This window comes from Pelobates fuscus, chromosome 3 (genome assembly GCF_036172605.1).
Source record: "Pelobates fuscus isolate aPelFus1 chromosome 3, aPelFus1.pri, whole genome shotgun sequence".
NCBI lineage: Eukaryota > Metazoa > Chordata > Amphibia > Anura > Pelobatidae > Pelobates > Pelobates fuscus.
Window position 1 is genome coordinate 392,960,134 of NC_086319.1, and position 15,052 is coordinate 392,975,185.

General features: G+C 39.2%; 11 non-coding genes across 11 annotated transcripts; all 11 read left to right on the forward strand.

Moving 5' to 3' along the window:
• Positions 1–517: 517 nt before the first annotated feature.
• TRNAT-AGU (transfer RNA threonine (anticodon AGU)) lies at positions 518–591 on the forward strand. The gene has a single exon. It is a non-coding gene; the product is annotated as a tRNA-Thr (tRNA).
• A 1,205-nt stretch (positions 592–1,796) lies between these two features.
• On the forward strand, positions 1,797–1,870 carry TRNAT-AGU (transfer RNA threonine (anticodon AGU)). The gene has a single exon. It is a non-coding gene; the product is annotated as a tRNA-Thr (tRNA).
• A 1,205-nt stretch (positions 1,871–3,075) lies between these two features.
• Positions 3,076–3,149, forward strand: TRNAT-AGU (transfer RNA threonine (anticodon AGU)). Its single transcript has one exon. It is a non-coding gene; the product is annotated as a tRNA-Thr (tRNA).
• A 1,203-nt stretch (positions 3,150–4,352) lies between these two features.
• TRNAT-AGU (transfer RNA threonine (anticodon AGU)) lies at positions 4,353–4,426 on the forward strand. The gene has a single exon. It is a non-coding gene; the product is annotated as a tRNA-Thr (tRNA).
• A 1,206-nt stretch (positions 4,427–5,632) lies between these two features.
• TRNAT-AGU (transfer RNA threonine (anticodon AGU)) lies at positions 5,633–5,706 on the forward strand. The gene has a single exon. It is a non-coding gene; the product is annotated as a tRNA-Thr (tRNA).
• A 2,477-nt stretch (positions 5,707–8,183) lies between these two features.
• On the forward strand, positions 8,184–8,257 carry TRNAT-AGU (transfer RNA threonine (anticodon AGU)). The gene has a single exon. It is a non-coding gene; the product is annotated as a tRNA-Thr (tRNA).
• A 1,206-nt stretch (positions 8,258–9,463) lies between these two features.
• On the forward strand, positions 9,464–9,537 carry TRNAT-AGU (transfer RNA threonine (anticodon AGU)). Its single transcript has one exon. It is a non-coding gene; the product is annotated as a tRNA-Thr (tRNA).
• Positions 9,538–10,312: 775 nt separating this feature from the next.
• Positions 10,313–10,386, forward strand: TRNAT-AGU (transfer RNA threonine (anticodon AGU)). The gene has a single exon. It is a non-coding gene; the product is annotated as a tRNA-Thr (tRNA).
• A 1,206-nt stretch (positions 10,387–11,592) lies between these two features.
• Positions 11,593–11,666, forward strand: TRNAT-AGU (transfer RNA threonine (anticodon AGU)). Its single transcript has one exon. It is a non-coding gene; the product is annotated as a tRNA-Thr (tRNA).
• Positions 11,667–12,871: 1,205 nt separating this feature from the next.
• TRNAT-AGU (transfer RNA threonine (anticodon AGU)) lies at positions 12,872–12,945 on the forward strand. Its single transcript has one exon. It is a non-coding gene; the product is annotated as a tRNA-Thr (tRNA).
• Positions 12,946–14,147: 1,202 nt separating this feature from the next.
• Positions 14,148–14,221, forward strand: TRNAT-AGU (transfer RNA threonine (anticodon AGU)). Its single transcript has one exon. It is a non-coding gene; the product is annotated as a tRNA-Thr (tRNA).
• Positions 14,222–15,052: the final 831 nt, after the last annotated feature.

Genomic DNA, 15,052 nt, shown 5'->3' on the forward strand with positions numbered 1-15,052 from the left:
ATTTAGCATTCTTTGTATACCCATGCTAGACATGGATAGTGGTCAGAAAAGAAAGTTCACTTTGGTAAAATTATCATGACTGAGGGAATTGAGTGAGGAAAGGAGAATAGAGTGGAGTATGAAAGGAGGGGAATATTTTAGAGCTAGAGTTATCCTCTATCAATTAATCAATCAGTCAAGTTCCAATCTTGTGCCACTGGGACAAAGTTAATCTTCAAAACTGATACTGCCACGGCCAGTGTGGAAATGTAGTTTATTACGTTCATAGCTGCGGGCAATATTTGAATGTTTGTTGACAACTGAGATGTCTTTGCTATAAAGATGGATTGATGTCATTTAATGCTCCAATGATGTATCTCTTGGATAGAGAAAGGTCCAATCTGCCACCATTTGGAAAATGTAAAACAAGGATGGATTGATGTCAATTAATCCTCCAATGATGTATCTCTTGGATAGAGAAAGGTCCAATCTGCCATTATTTGGAAAACGTAAAACAAGGCATGAGCCAGTATGTTGTGGTGCTGTGGCTTAGTTGGTTAAAGCGCCTGTCTAGTAAACAGGAGATCCTGAGTTCGAATCTCAGCAGTGCCTATTTTAGCTCTAGAATTGGAAAACTATCTTATGTGCCTCATCATTATTGCACCGAATCTACATCTCTTGCGTTATGACACACAAATCACACAAGAACAACCACTATACATTAAATATATGTTGACTGAAAATTCATCAACGTAAAATTTGTATTTGCTTCTCTGGCAGTTTAAAAAGGAGATACTATATGTGTCTATCTTATTTACTTCACAGGGTCATTCTCAGTTTATTTGATCCCCTAGAATGTTTGATTAAACCTTCTTTTTTTTTCTTGTGAAAGCAAGGCCTTTTTCCCATCAACTTTCTCAAAGGGTTTTCCAAAGAAGACTTCTTCCAGGAGACATATAGCACAGAGACGTGCTTTGGAAGCATAATCTGTGCCCCTGGATTACAACTATAAGGCTCTACGTGAAGCAAGTGAGAAAGCCATCCCGTTGGCAACCATCTTTTTAATATCCAGCAAAGATTCCAAGAATTATTCAGCTGCTAATCTGATTTTGGCCATTAAGTAACAGTTCTCTTTTAAAACCTTTCTAAATATTTCCAAGCACATTCTCAATCTATTATTTGAAAGTCCTGAATACTCTCTCTCAATATGCTGGGACCTGTGATGGCAGCTGTGGACAAGACGGAGGCATGTGGAAGAAAGGCAATGACCATCCATAAAAGTAACCAAAACCCAGACCCAAACACAGAACGCAGAGTTTGGTGAATTAGCTGCACAACTCAAGGCGGAGAAGGTGGTTTCCTACAGTACAATGTGTCCTGCAGAGGCAGCATTTAGCATTCTTTGTATACCCATGCTAGACATGGATAGTGGTCAGAAAAGAAAGTTCACTTTGGTAAAATTATCATGACTGAGGGAATTGATTGAGGAAAGGAGAATAGAGTGGAGTATGAAAGGAGGGGGATCTTTTAGAGCTATAGTTATCCTCTATCAATTAATCAATCAGTCAATTCCAATCTTGTGCCACTGGGACAAAGTTAATCTTCAAAACTGATACTGCCACGGCCAGTGTGGAAATGTAGTTTATTACCTTCATAGCTGCGGGCAATATTTGAATGTTTGTTGACAACTGAGGTGTATTTGCTATAAAGATGGATTGATGTCAATTAATCCTCCAATGATGTATCTCTTGGATAGAGATAGGTCCAATCTGCCACCATTTGGAAAACGTAAAACAAGGCATGCGACAGTATGTTGTGGTGCTGTGGCTTAGTTGGTTAAAGCGCCTGTCTAGTAAACAGGAGATCCTGAGTTCGAATCTCAGCAGTGCCTATTTTAGCTCTAGAATTGGAAAACTATCTTATGTGCCTCATCATTATTGCACCGAATCTACATCTCTTGCATTATGGCACATAAATCACACAAAAACAACCACTATATATTAAATACATGTTGACTGAAAATTCATCGACCTAAAATTTGTATTTGCTTCTCTGGCAGTTTAAAAAGGAGATACTATATGTGTCTATCTTATTTACTTCACAGGGTCATTCTCAGTTAATTTGATCCCCTAGAATGTTTGATTAAACCTTCTTTTTTTTCTTGTGAAAGCAAGGCCTTTTTCCCATCAACTTTCTCAAAGGGTTTTCCAAAGAAGACTTCTTCCAGGAGACATATAGCATAGAGACGTGCTTTGGAAGCATAATCTGTGCCCCCGGATTACAACTATAAGGCTCTACGTGAAGCAAGTGAGAAAGCCATCCCGTTGGCAACCATCTTTGTAATATCCAGCAAAGATTCCAAGAATTATTCAGCTGCTAATCTGATTTTGGCCATTAAGTAACAGTTCTCTTTTAAAACCTTTCTAAATATTTCCTTGCACATTCTCAATCTATTATTTGAAAGTCCTGAATACTCTCTCTCAATATGCTGGGACCTGTGATGGCAGCTGTGGACAAGACGGAGGCATGGGGAAGAAAGGCAATGGCCATCCATAAAAGTAACCAAAACCCAGACCCAAACACAGAACGCAGAGTTTGGTGAATTAGCTGCAAAACTCAAGGCGGAGAAGGTGGTTTCCTATAGTACAATGTGTCCTGCAGACGCAGCATTTAGCATTCTTTGTATACCCATGCTAGACATGGATAGTGGTCAGAAAAGAAAGTTCACTTTGGTAAAATTATCATGACTGAGGGAATTGAGTGAGGAAAGGAGAATAGAGTGGAGTATGAAAGGAGGGGAATATTTTAGAGCTAGAGTTATCCTCTATCAATTAATCAATCAGTCAAGTTCCAATCTTGTGCCACTGGGACAAAGTTAATCTTCAAAACTGATACTGCCACGGCCAGTGTGGAAATGTAGTTTATTACGTTCATAGCTGCGGGCAATATTTGAATGTTTGTTGACAACTGAGATGTCTTTGCTATAAAGATGGATTGATGTCATTTAATCCTCCAATGATGTATCTCTTGGATAGAGAAAGGTCCAATCTGCCACCATTTGGAAAATGTAAAACAAGGCATGAGTCAGTATGTTGAGGTGCTGTGGATTAGTTGGTTAAAGCGCCTGTCTAGTAAACAGGAGATCCTGAGTTCGAATCTCAGCAGTGCCTATTTTAGCTCTAGAATTGGAAAACTATCTTATGTGCCTCATCATTATTGCACCGAATCTACATCTCTTGCGTTATGGCACATAAATCACACAAGAGCAACCACTATATATTAAATATATGTTGACTGAAAATTCATCAACCTAAAATTTGTATTTGCTTCTCTGGCAGTTTAAAAAGGAGATACTATATGTGTCTATCTTATTTATTTACAGGGTCATTCTCAGTTTATTTGATCCCCTAGAATGTTTGATAAACCTTCTTTTTTTTTCTTGTGAAAGCAAGGCCTTTTTCCCATCAACTTTCTCAAAGGGTTTTCCAAAGAAGACTTCTTCCGGGAGACATATAGCACAGAGACGTGCTTTGGAAGCATAATCTGTGCCCCCGGATTACAACTATTAGGCTCTACGTGAAGCAAGTGAGAAAGCCATCCCGTTGACAGCCATCTTTGTAATATCCAGCAAAGATTCCAAGAATTATTCAGCTGCTAATCTGATTTTGGCCATTAAGTAACAGTTCTCTTTTAAAACCTTTCTAAATATTTCCAAGCACATTCTCAATCTATTATTTGAAAGTCCTGAATACTCTCTCTCAATATGCTGGGACCTGTGATGGCAGCTGTGGACAAGACGGAGGCATGTGGAAGAAAGGCAATGACCATCCATAAAAGTAACCAAAACCCAGACCCAAACACAGAACGCAGAGTTTGGTGAATTAGCTGCACAACTCAAGGCGGAGAAGGTGGTTTCCTACAGTACAATGTGTCCTGCAGAGGCAGCATTTAGCATTCTTTGTATACCCATGCTAGACATGGATAGTGGTCAGAAAAGAAAGTTCACTTTGGTAAAATTATCATGACTGAGGGAATTGATTGAGGAAAGGAGAATAGAGTGGAGTATGAAAGGAGGGGGATCTTTTAGAGCTATAGTTATCCTCTATCAATTAATCAATCAGTCAATTCCAATCTTGTGCCACTGGGACAAAGTTAATCTTCAAAACTGATACTGCCACGGCCAGTGTGGAAATGTAGTTTATTACCTTCATAGCTGCGGGCAATATTTGAATGTTTGTTGACAACTGAGGTGTATTTGCTATAAAGATGGATTGATGTCAATTAATCCTCCAATGATGTATCTCTTGGATAGAGATAGGTCCAATCTGCCACCATTTGGAAAACGTAAAACAAGGCATGCGACAGTATGTTGTGGTGCTGTGGCTTAGTTGGTTAAAGCGCCTGTCTAGTAAACAGGAGATCCTGAGTTCGAATCTCAGCAGTGCCTATTTTAGCTCTAGAATTGGAAAACTATCTTATGTGCCTCATCATTATTGCACCGAATCTACATCTCTTGCATTATGGCACATAAATCACACAAAAACAACCACTATATATTAAATACATGTTGACTGAAAATTCATCGACCTAAAATTTGTATTTGCTTCTCTGGCAGTTTAAAAAGGAGATACTATATGTGTCTATCTTATTTACTTCACAGGGTCATTCTCAGTTAATTTGATCCCCTAGAATGTTTGATTAAACCTTCTTTTTTTTTCTTGTGAAAGCAAGGCCTTTTTCCCATCAACTTTCTCAAAGGGTTTTCCAAAGAAGACTTCTTCCAGGAGACATATAGCACAGAGACGTGCTTTGGAAGCATAATCTGTGCCCCCGGAATACAACTATAAGGCTCTACGTGAAGCAAGTGAGAAAGCCATCCCGTTGGCAACCATCTTTGTAATATCCAGCAAAGATTCCAAGAATTATTCAGCTGCTAATCTGATTTTGGCCATTAAGTAACAGTTCTCTTTTAAAACCTTTCTAAATATTTCCAAGCACATTCTCAATCTATTATTTGAAAGTCCTGAATACTCTCTCTCAATATGCTGGGACCTGTGATGGCAGCTGTGGACAAGACGGAGGCATGGGGAAGAAAGGCAATGGCCATCCATAAAAGTAACCAAAGCCCAGACCCAAACACAGAACGCAGAGTTTGGTGAATTAGCTGCACAACTCAAGGCGGAGAATGTGGTTTCCTATAGTACAGTGTGTCCTGCAGAGGCAGCATTTAGCATTCTTTGTATACCCATGCTAGACATGGATAGTGGTCAGAAAAGAAAGTTCACTTTGGTAAAATTATCATGACTGAGGGAATTGAGTGAGGAAAGGAGAATAGAGTGGAGTATGAAAGGAGGGGGATCTTTTAGAGCTATAGTTATTCTCTATCAATTAATCAATCATTCAAGTTCCAATCTTGTGCCACTGGGACAAAGTTAATCTTCAAAACTGGTACTGCCACGGCCAGTGTGGAAATGTAGTTTATTACCTTCATAGCTGCGGGCAATATTTGAATGTTTGTTGACAACTGAGATGTATTTGCTATAAAGATGGATTGATGTCAATTAATCCTCCAATGATGTATCTCTTGGATAGAGAAAGGTCCAATCTGCAACCATTTCGAAAACATAAAACAAGGTATGAGCCAGTATGTTGTGGTGCTGTGGCTTAGTTGGTTAAAGCGCCTGTCTAGTAAACAGGAGATCCTGAGTTCGAATCTCAGCAGCACCTATTTTAGCTCTAGAATTGGAAAACTATATTATGTCCCTCATCATTATTGCACCGAATCTACATCTCTTGCGTTATGGCACACAAATCACACAAGAACAACCACTATACATTAAATATATGTTGACTGAAAATTCATCAACGTAAAATTTGTATTTGCTTCTCTGGCAGTTTAAAAAGGAGATACAATATGTGTCTATCTTATTTACTTCACAGGGTCATTCTCAGTTTATTTGATCCCCTAGAATGTTTGATTAAACCTTCTTTTTTTTTCTTGTGAAAGCAAGGCCTTTTTCCCATCAACTTTCTCAAAGGGTTTTCTTAAGAAGACTTCTTCCAGGAGACATATAGCACAGAGTAGTGCTTTGGAAGCATAATCTGTGCCCCCGGATTACAACTATAAGGCTCTACGTGAAGCAAGTGAGAAAGCCATCCCGTTGGCAACCATCTTTTTAATATCCAGCAAAGATTCCAAGAATTATTCAGCTGCTAATCTGATTTTGGCCATTAAGTAACAGTTCTCTTTTAAAACCTTTCTAAATATTTCCAAGCACATTCTCAATCTGTTATTTGAAAGTCCTGAATACTCTCTCTCAATATGCTGGGACCTGTGATGGCAGCTGTGGACAAGACGGAGGCATGGGGAAGAAAGGCATCCATAAAAGTAACCAAAACCCAGACCAAAACACAGAACGCAGAGTTTGGTGAATTAGCTGCACAACTCAAGGCGGAGAAGGTGGTTTCCTATAGTACAACGTGTCCTGCAGAGGCAGCATTTAGCATTCTTTGTATACCCATGCTAGACATGGATAGTGGTCAGAAAAGAAAGTTCACTTTGGTAAAATTATCATGACTGAGGGAATTGAGTGAGGAAAGGAGAATAGAGTGGAGTATGAAAGGAGGGGGATATTTTAGAGCTAGAGTTATCCTCTATCAATTAATCAATCAGTCAAGTTCCAATCTTGTGCCACTGGGACAAAGTTAATCTTCAAAACTGATACTGCCACGGCCAGTGTGGAAATGTAGTTTATTACGTTCATAGCTGCGGGCAATATTTGAATGTTTGTTGACAACTGAGATGTCTTTGCTATAAAGATGGATTGATGTCATTTAATCCTCCAATGATGTATCTCTTGGATAGAGAAAGGTCCAATCTGCCACCATTTGGAAAATGTAAAACAAGGCTTAAGTCAGTATGTTGTGGTGCTGTGGATTAGTTGGTTAAAGCGCCTGTCTAGTAAACAGGAGATCTTGAGTTCGAATCTCAGCAGTGCCTATTTTAGCTCTAGAATTGGAAAACTATCTATGTGCCTCATCATTATTGCACCGAATCTACATCTCTTGCGTTATGGCACATAAATCACACAAGAGCAACCACTATATATTAAATATATGTTGACTGAAAATTCATCAACCTAAAATTTGTATTTGCTTCTCTGGCAGTTTAAAAAGGAGATACTATATGTGTCTATCTTATTTATTTACAGGGTCATTCTCAGTTTATTTGATCCCCTAGAATGTTTGATAAACCTTCTTTTTTTTTCTTGTGAAAGCAAGGCCTTTTTCCCATCAACTTTCTCAAAGGGTTTTCCAAAGAAGACTTCTTCCAGGAGACATATAGCACAGAGACGTGCTTTGGAAGCATAATCTGTGCCCCCGGATTACAACTATCAGGCTCTACGTGAAGCAAGTAAAAAAAGCCATCCCGTTGACAGCCATCTTTGTAATATCCAGCAAACATTCCAAGAATTATTCAGCTGCTAATCTGATTTTGGCCATTAAGTAACAGTTCTATTTTAAAACCTTTCTAAATATTTCCAAGCACATTCTCAATCTATTATTTGAAAGTCCTGAATACTCTCTCTCAATATGCTGGGACCTGTGATGGTAGCTGTGGACAAGACGGAGGCATGTGGAAGAAAGGCAATGACCATCCATAAAAGTAACCAAAACCCAGACCCAAACACAGAACGCAGAGTTTGGTGAATTAGCTGCACAACTCAAGGCGGAGAAGGTGGTTTCCTATAGTACAATGTGTCCTGCAGAGGCAGCATTTAGCATTCTTTGTATACCCATGCTAGACATGGATAGTGGTCAGAAAAGAAAGTTCACTTTGGTAAAATTATCATGACTGAGGGAATTGATTGAGGAAAGGAGAATAGAGTGGAGTATGAAAGGAGGGGGATCTTTTAGAGCTAGAGTTATCCTCTATCAATTAATCAATCATTCAAGTTCCAATCTTGTGCCACTGGGACAAAGTTAATCTTCAAAACTGATACTGCCACGGCCAGTGTGGAAATATAGTTTATTACCTTCATAGCTGCGGGCAATATTTGAATGTTTGTTGACAACTGAGGTGTATTTGCTATAAAGATGGATTGATGTCAATTAATCCTCCAATGATGTATCTCTTGGATAGAGAAAGGTCCAATCTGCCACCATTTGGAAAACGTAAAACAAGGCATGAGCCAGTATGTTGTGGTGCTGTGGCTTAGTTGGTTAAAGCGCCTGTCTAGTAAACAGGAGATCCTGAGTTCGAATCTCAGCAGTGCCTATTTTAGCTCTAGAATTGGAAAACTATCTTATGTGCCTCATCATTATTGCACCGAATCTACATCTCTTGCATTATGGCACATAAATCACACAAGAACAACCACTATATATTAAATATATGTTGACTGAAAATTCATCAACCTAAAATTTGTATTTGGTTCTCTGGCAGTTTAAAAAGGAGATACTATATGTGTCTATCTTATTTACTTCACAGGGTCATTCTCAGTTTATTTGATCCCCTAGAATGTTTGATTAAACCTTCTTTTTTTTTCTTGTGAAAGCAAGGCCTTTTTCCCATCAACTTTCTCAAAGGGTTTTCCAAAGAAGACTTCTTCCAGGAGACATATAGCATAAAGACGTGCTTTGGAAGCATAATCTGTGCCCCCGGATTACAACTATAAGGCTCTACGTGAAGCAAGTGAGAAAGCCATCCCGTTGGCAACCATCTTTGTAATATCCAGCAAAGATTCCAAGAATTATTCAGCTGCTAATCTGATTTTGGCCATTAAGTAACAGTTCTCTTTTAAAACCTTTCTAAATATTTCCTTGCACATTCTCAATCTATTATTTGAAAGTCCTGAATACTCTCTCTCAATATGCTGGGACCTCTGATGGCAGCTGTGGACAAGACGGAGGCATGGGGAAGAAAGGCAATGGCCATCCATAAAAGTAACCAAAACCCAGACCCAAACACAGAACGCAGAGTTTGGTGAATTAGCTGCACAACTCAAGGCGGAGAAGGTGGTTTCCTATAGTACAATGTGTCCTGCAGAGGCAGCATTTAGCATTCTTTGTATACCCATGCAAGACATGGATAGTGGTCAGAAAAGAAAGTTCACTTTGGTAAAATTATCATGACTGAGGGAATTGAGTGAGGAAAGGAGAATAGAGTGGAGTATGAAAGGAGGGGGATCTTTTAGAGCTATAGTTATTCTCTATCAATTCATCAATCATTCAAGTTCCAATCTTGTGCCACTGGGACAAAGTTAATCTTCAAAACTGGTACTGCCACGGCCAGTGTGGAAATTTAGTTTATTACCTTCATAGCTGCGGGCAATATTTGAATGTTTGTTGACAACTGAGATGTATTTGCTATAAAGATGGATTGATGTCAATTAATCCTCCAATGATGTATCTCTTGGATAGAGAAAGGTCCAATCTGCCACCATTTGGAAAACATAAAACAAGGTATGAGCCAGTATGTTGTGGTGCTGTGGCTTAGTTGGTTAAAGCGCCTGTCTAGTAAACAGGAGATCCTGAGTTCGAATCTCAGCAGTGCCTATTTTAGCTCTAGAATTGGAAAACTATATTATGTCCCTCATCACAAAATCAGCTGCTAATCTGATTTTGGCCATTAAGTAACAGTTCTATTTTAAAACCTTTCTAAATATTTCCAAGCACATTCTCAATCTATTATTTGAAAGTCCTGAATACTCTCTCTCAATATGCTGGGACCTGTGATGGTAGCTGTGGACAAGACGGAGGCATGTGGAAGAAAGGCAATGACCATCCATAAAAGTAACCAAAACCCAGACCCAAACACAGAACGCAGAGTTTGGTGAATTAGCTGCACAACTCAAGGCGGAGAAGGTGGTTTCCTATAGTACAATGTGTCCTGCAGAGGCAGCATTTAGCATTCTTTGTATACCCATGCTAGACATGGATAGTGGTCAGAAAAGAAAGTTCACTTTGGTAAAATTATCATGACTGAGGGAATTGATTGAGGAAAGGAGAATAGAGTGGAGTATGAAAGGAGGGGGATCTTTTAGAGCTAGAGTTATCCTCTATCAATTAATCAATCATTCAAGTTCCAATCTTGTGCCACTGGGACAAAGTTAATCTTCAAAACTGATACTGCCACGGCCAGTGTGGAAATGTAGTTTATTACCTTCATAGCTGCGGGCAATATTTGAATGTTTGTTGACAACTGAGGTGTATTTGCTATAAAGATGGATTGATGTCAATTAATCCTCCAATGATGTATCTCTTGGATAGAGAAAGGTCCAATCTGCCACCATTTGGAAAACGTTAAACAAGGCATGAGCCAGTATGTTGTGGTGCTGTGGCTTAGTTGGTTAAAGCGCCTGTCTAGTAAACAGGAGATCCTGAGTTCGAATCTCAGCTGTGCCTATTTTAGCTCTAGAATTGGAAAACTATCTTATGTGCCTCATCATTATTGCACCGAATCTACATCTCTTGCGTTATGGCACATAAATCACACAAGAACAACCACTATATATTAAATATATGTTGACTGAAAATTCATCAACCTAAAATTTGTACTTGCTTCTCTGGCAGTTTAAAAAGGAGATAATATATGTGTCTATCTTATTTACTTCACAGGGTCATTCTCAGTTTATTTGATCCCCTAGAATGTTTGATTAAACCTTCTTTTTTTTTCTTGTGAAAGCAAGGCCTTTTTCCCATCAACTTTCTCAAAGGGTTTTCCAAAGAAGACTTCTTCCAGGAGACATATAGCACAGAGACGTGCTTTGGAAGCATAATCTGTGCCCCCGGATTACAACTATAAGGCTCTACGTGAAGCAAGTGAGAAAGCCATCCCGTTGGCGACCATCTTTGTAATATCCAGCAAAGATTCCAAGAATTATTCAGCTGCTAATCTGATTTTGGCCATTAAGTAACAGTTCTCTTTTAAAACCTTTCTAAATATTTCCAAGCACATTCTCAATCTATTATTTGAAAGTCCTGAATACTCTCTCTCAATATGCTGGGACCTGTGATGGCAGCTGTGGACAAGACGGAGGCATGGGGAAGAAAGGCAATGGCCATCCATAAAAGTAACCAAAACCCAGACCCAAACACAGAACGCAGAGTTTGGTGAATTAGCTGCACAACTCAAGGCGGAGAAGGTGGTTTCCTATAGTACAATGTGTCCTGCCGAGGCAGCATTTAGCATTCTTTGTATACCCATGCTAGACATGGATAGTGGTCAGAAAAGAAAGTTCACTTTGGTAAAATTATCATGACTGAGGGAATTGAGTGAGGAAAGGAGAATAGAGTGGAGTATGAAAGGAGGGGGATCTTTTAGAGCTATAGTTATCCTCTATCAATTAATCAATCAGTCAAATTCCAATCTTGTGCCACTGGGACAAAGTTAATCTTCAAAACTGATACTGCCACGGCCAGTGTGGAAATGTAGTTTATTACCTTCATAGCTGCGGGCAATATTTGAATGTTTGTTGACAACTGAGGTGTATTTGCTATAAAGATGGATTGATGTCAATTAATCCTCCAATGATGTATCTCTTGGATAGAGAAAGGTCCAATCTGCCACCATTTGGAAAACGTTAAACAAGGCATGAGCCAGTATGTTGTGGTGCTGTGGCTTAGTTGGTTAAAGCGCCTGTCTAGTAAACAGGAGATCCTGAGTTCGAATCTCAGCTGTGCCTATTTTAGCTCTAGAATTGGAAAACTATCTTATGTGCCTCATCATTATTGCACCGAATCTACATCTCTTGCGTTATGGCACATAAATCACACAAGAACAACCACTATATATTAAATATATGTTGACTGAAAATTCATCAACCTAAAATTTGTACTTGCTTCTCTGGCAGTTTAAAAAGGAGATAATATATGTGTCTATCTTATTTACTTCACAGGGTCATTCTCAGTTTATTTGATCCCCTAGAATGTTTGATTAAACCTTCTTTTTTTTTCTTGTGAAAGCAAGGCCTTTTTCCCATCAACTTTCTCAAAGGGTTTTCCAAAGAAGACTTCTTCCAGGAGACATATAGCACAGAGACGTGCTTTGGAAGCATAATCTGTGCCCCCGGATTACAACTATAAGGCTCTACGTGAAGCAAGTGAGAAAGCCATCCCGTTGGCAACCATCTTTGTAATATCCAGCAAAGATTCCAAGAATTATTCAGCTGCTAATCTGATTTTGGCCATTAAGTAACAGTTCTCTTTTAAAACCTTTCTAAATATTTCCAAGCACATTCTCAATCTATTATTTGAAAGTCCTGAATACTCTCTCTCAATATGCTGGGACCTGTGATGGCAGCTGTGGACAAGACGGAGGCATGGGGAAGAAAGGCAATGGCCATCCATAAAAGTAACCAAAACCCAGACCCAAACACAGAACGCAGAGTTTGGTGAATTAGCTGCACAACTCAAGGCGGAGAAGGTGGTTTCCTATAGTACAATGTGTCCTGCCGAGGCAGCATTTAGCATTCTTTGTATACCCATGCTAGACATGGATAGTGGTCAGAAAAGAAAGTTCACTTTGGTAAAATTATCATGACTGAGGGAATTGAGTGAGGAAAGGAGAATAGAGTGGAGTATGAAAGGAGGGGGATCTTTTAGAGCTATAGTTATCCTCTATCAATTAATCAATCAGTCAATTCCAATCTTGTGCCACTGGGACAAAGTTAATCTTCAAAACTGATACTGCCACTGCCAGTGTGGAAATGTAGTTTATTACCTTCATAGCTGCGGGCAATATTTGAATGTTTGTTGACAACTAAGGTGTATTTGCTATAAAGATGGATTGATGTCAATTAATCCTCCAATGATGTATCTCTTGGATAGAGAAACGTCCAATCTGCCACCATTTGGAAAATGTAATACAAGGCACGAGCCAGTATGTTGTGGTGCTGTGGCTTAGTTGGTTAAAGCGCCTGTCTAGTAAACAGGAGATCCTGAGTTCGAATCTCAGCAGTGCCTATTTTAGGTCTAGAATTGGAAAACTATCTTATGTGCCTCATCATTATTGCACCGAATCTACATCTCTTGCGTTATGGCACATAAATCACACAAGAACAACCACTATATATTAAATATATGTTGACAGAAAATTCATCAACCTAAAATTTGTATTTGCTTCTCTTGCAGTTTAAAAAGGAGACACTATATGTGTCTATCTTATTTACTTCACAGGGTCATTCTCAGTTTATTTGATCCCCTAGAATGTTTGATTAAACCTTTTTGTTTCTTGTGAAAGCAAGGCCTTTTTCCCATCAACTTTCTCAAAGGGTTTTCCAAAGAAGACTTCTTCCAGGAGACATATAGCACAGAGACGTGCTTTGGAAGTATAATCTGTGCCCCCAGATTACAACTATAAGGCTCTACGTGAAGCAAGTGAGAAAGCCATCCCGTTGGCAACCATCTTTTTAATATCCAGCAAAGATTCCAAGAATTATTCAGCTGCTAATCTGATTTTGGCCATTAAGTAACAGTTCTCTTTTAAAACCTTTCTAAATATTTCCAAGCACATTCTCAATCTATTATTTGAAAGTCCTGAATACTCTCTCTCAATATGCTGGGACCTGTGATGGCAGCTGTGGACAAGACGGAGGCATGGGGAAGAAAGGCAATGGCCATCCATAAAAGTAACCAAAACCCAGACCCAAACACAGAACGCAGAGTTTGGTGAATTAGCTGCACAACTCAAGGCGGAGAAGGTGGTTTCCTATAGTACAATGTGTCCTGCCGAGGCAGCATTTAGCATTCTTTGTATACCCATGCTAGACATGGATAGTGGTCAGAAAAGAAAGTTCACTTTGGTAAAATTATCATGACTGAGGGAATTGAGTGAGGAAAGGAGAATAGAGTGGAGTATGAAAGGAGGGGGATCTTTTAGAGCTATAGTTATCCTCTATCAATTAATCAATCAGTCAATTCCAATCTTGTGCCACTGGGACAAAGTTAATCTTCAAAACTGATACTGCCACTGCCAGTGTGGAAATGTAGTTTATTACCTTCATAGCTGCGGGCAATATTTGAATGTTTGTTGACAACTAAGGTGTATTTGCTATAAAGATGGATTGATGTCAATTAATCCTCCAATGATGTATCTCTTGGATAGAGAAAGGTCCAATCTGCCACCATTTGGAAAATGTAATACAAGGCACCAGCCAGTATGTTGTGGTGCTGTGGCTTAGTTGGTTAAAGCGCCTGTCTAGTAAACAGGAGATCCTGAGTTCGAATCTCAGCAGTGCCTATTTTAGGTCTAGAATTGGAAAACTATCTTATGTGCCTCATCATTATTGCACCGAATCTACATCTCTTGCGTTATGGCACATAAATCACACAAGAACAACCACTATATATTAAATATATGTTGACAGAAAATTCATCAACCTAAAATTTGTATTTGTTTCTCTTGCAGTTTAAAAAGGAGACACTATATGTGTCTATCTTATTTACTTCACAGGGTCATTCTCAGTTTATTTGATCCCCTAGAATGTTTGATTAAACCTTTTTGTTTCTTGTGAAAGCAAGGCCTTTTTCCCATCAACTTTCTCAAAGGGTTTTCCAAAGAAGACTTCTTCCAGGAGACATATAGCACAGAGACGTGCTTTGGAAGTATAATCTGTGCCCCCAGATTACAACTATAAGGCTCTACGTGAAGCAAGTGAGAAAGCCATCCCGTTGGCAACCATCTTTTTAATATCCAGCAAAGATTCCAAGAATTATTCAGCTGCTAATCTGATTTTGGCCATTAAGTAACAGTTCTCTTTTAAAACCTTTCTAAATATTTCCTTGCACATTCTCAATATATAATTTGAAAGTCCTGAATAGTGTTGTCGCGAACCCGAAATTTTCGGTTCGCGAACGGCGAACGCGAACTTCCGCAAATGTTCGCGAACCGCCATTGACTTCAATGGGCAGGCGAATTTTAAAACCAACAGGGACTCTTTCTGGCCACAATAGTGATGGAAAAGTTGTTTCAAGGGGACTAACACCTGGACTGTGGCATGCCAGAGGGGGATCCATGGCAAAACTCCCATGGAAAATTGCACAGTTGATGCAGAGTCTGCTTTTAATCCAT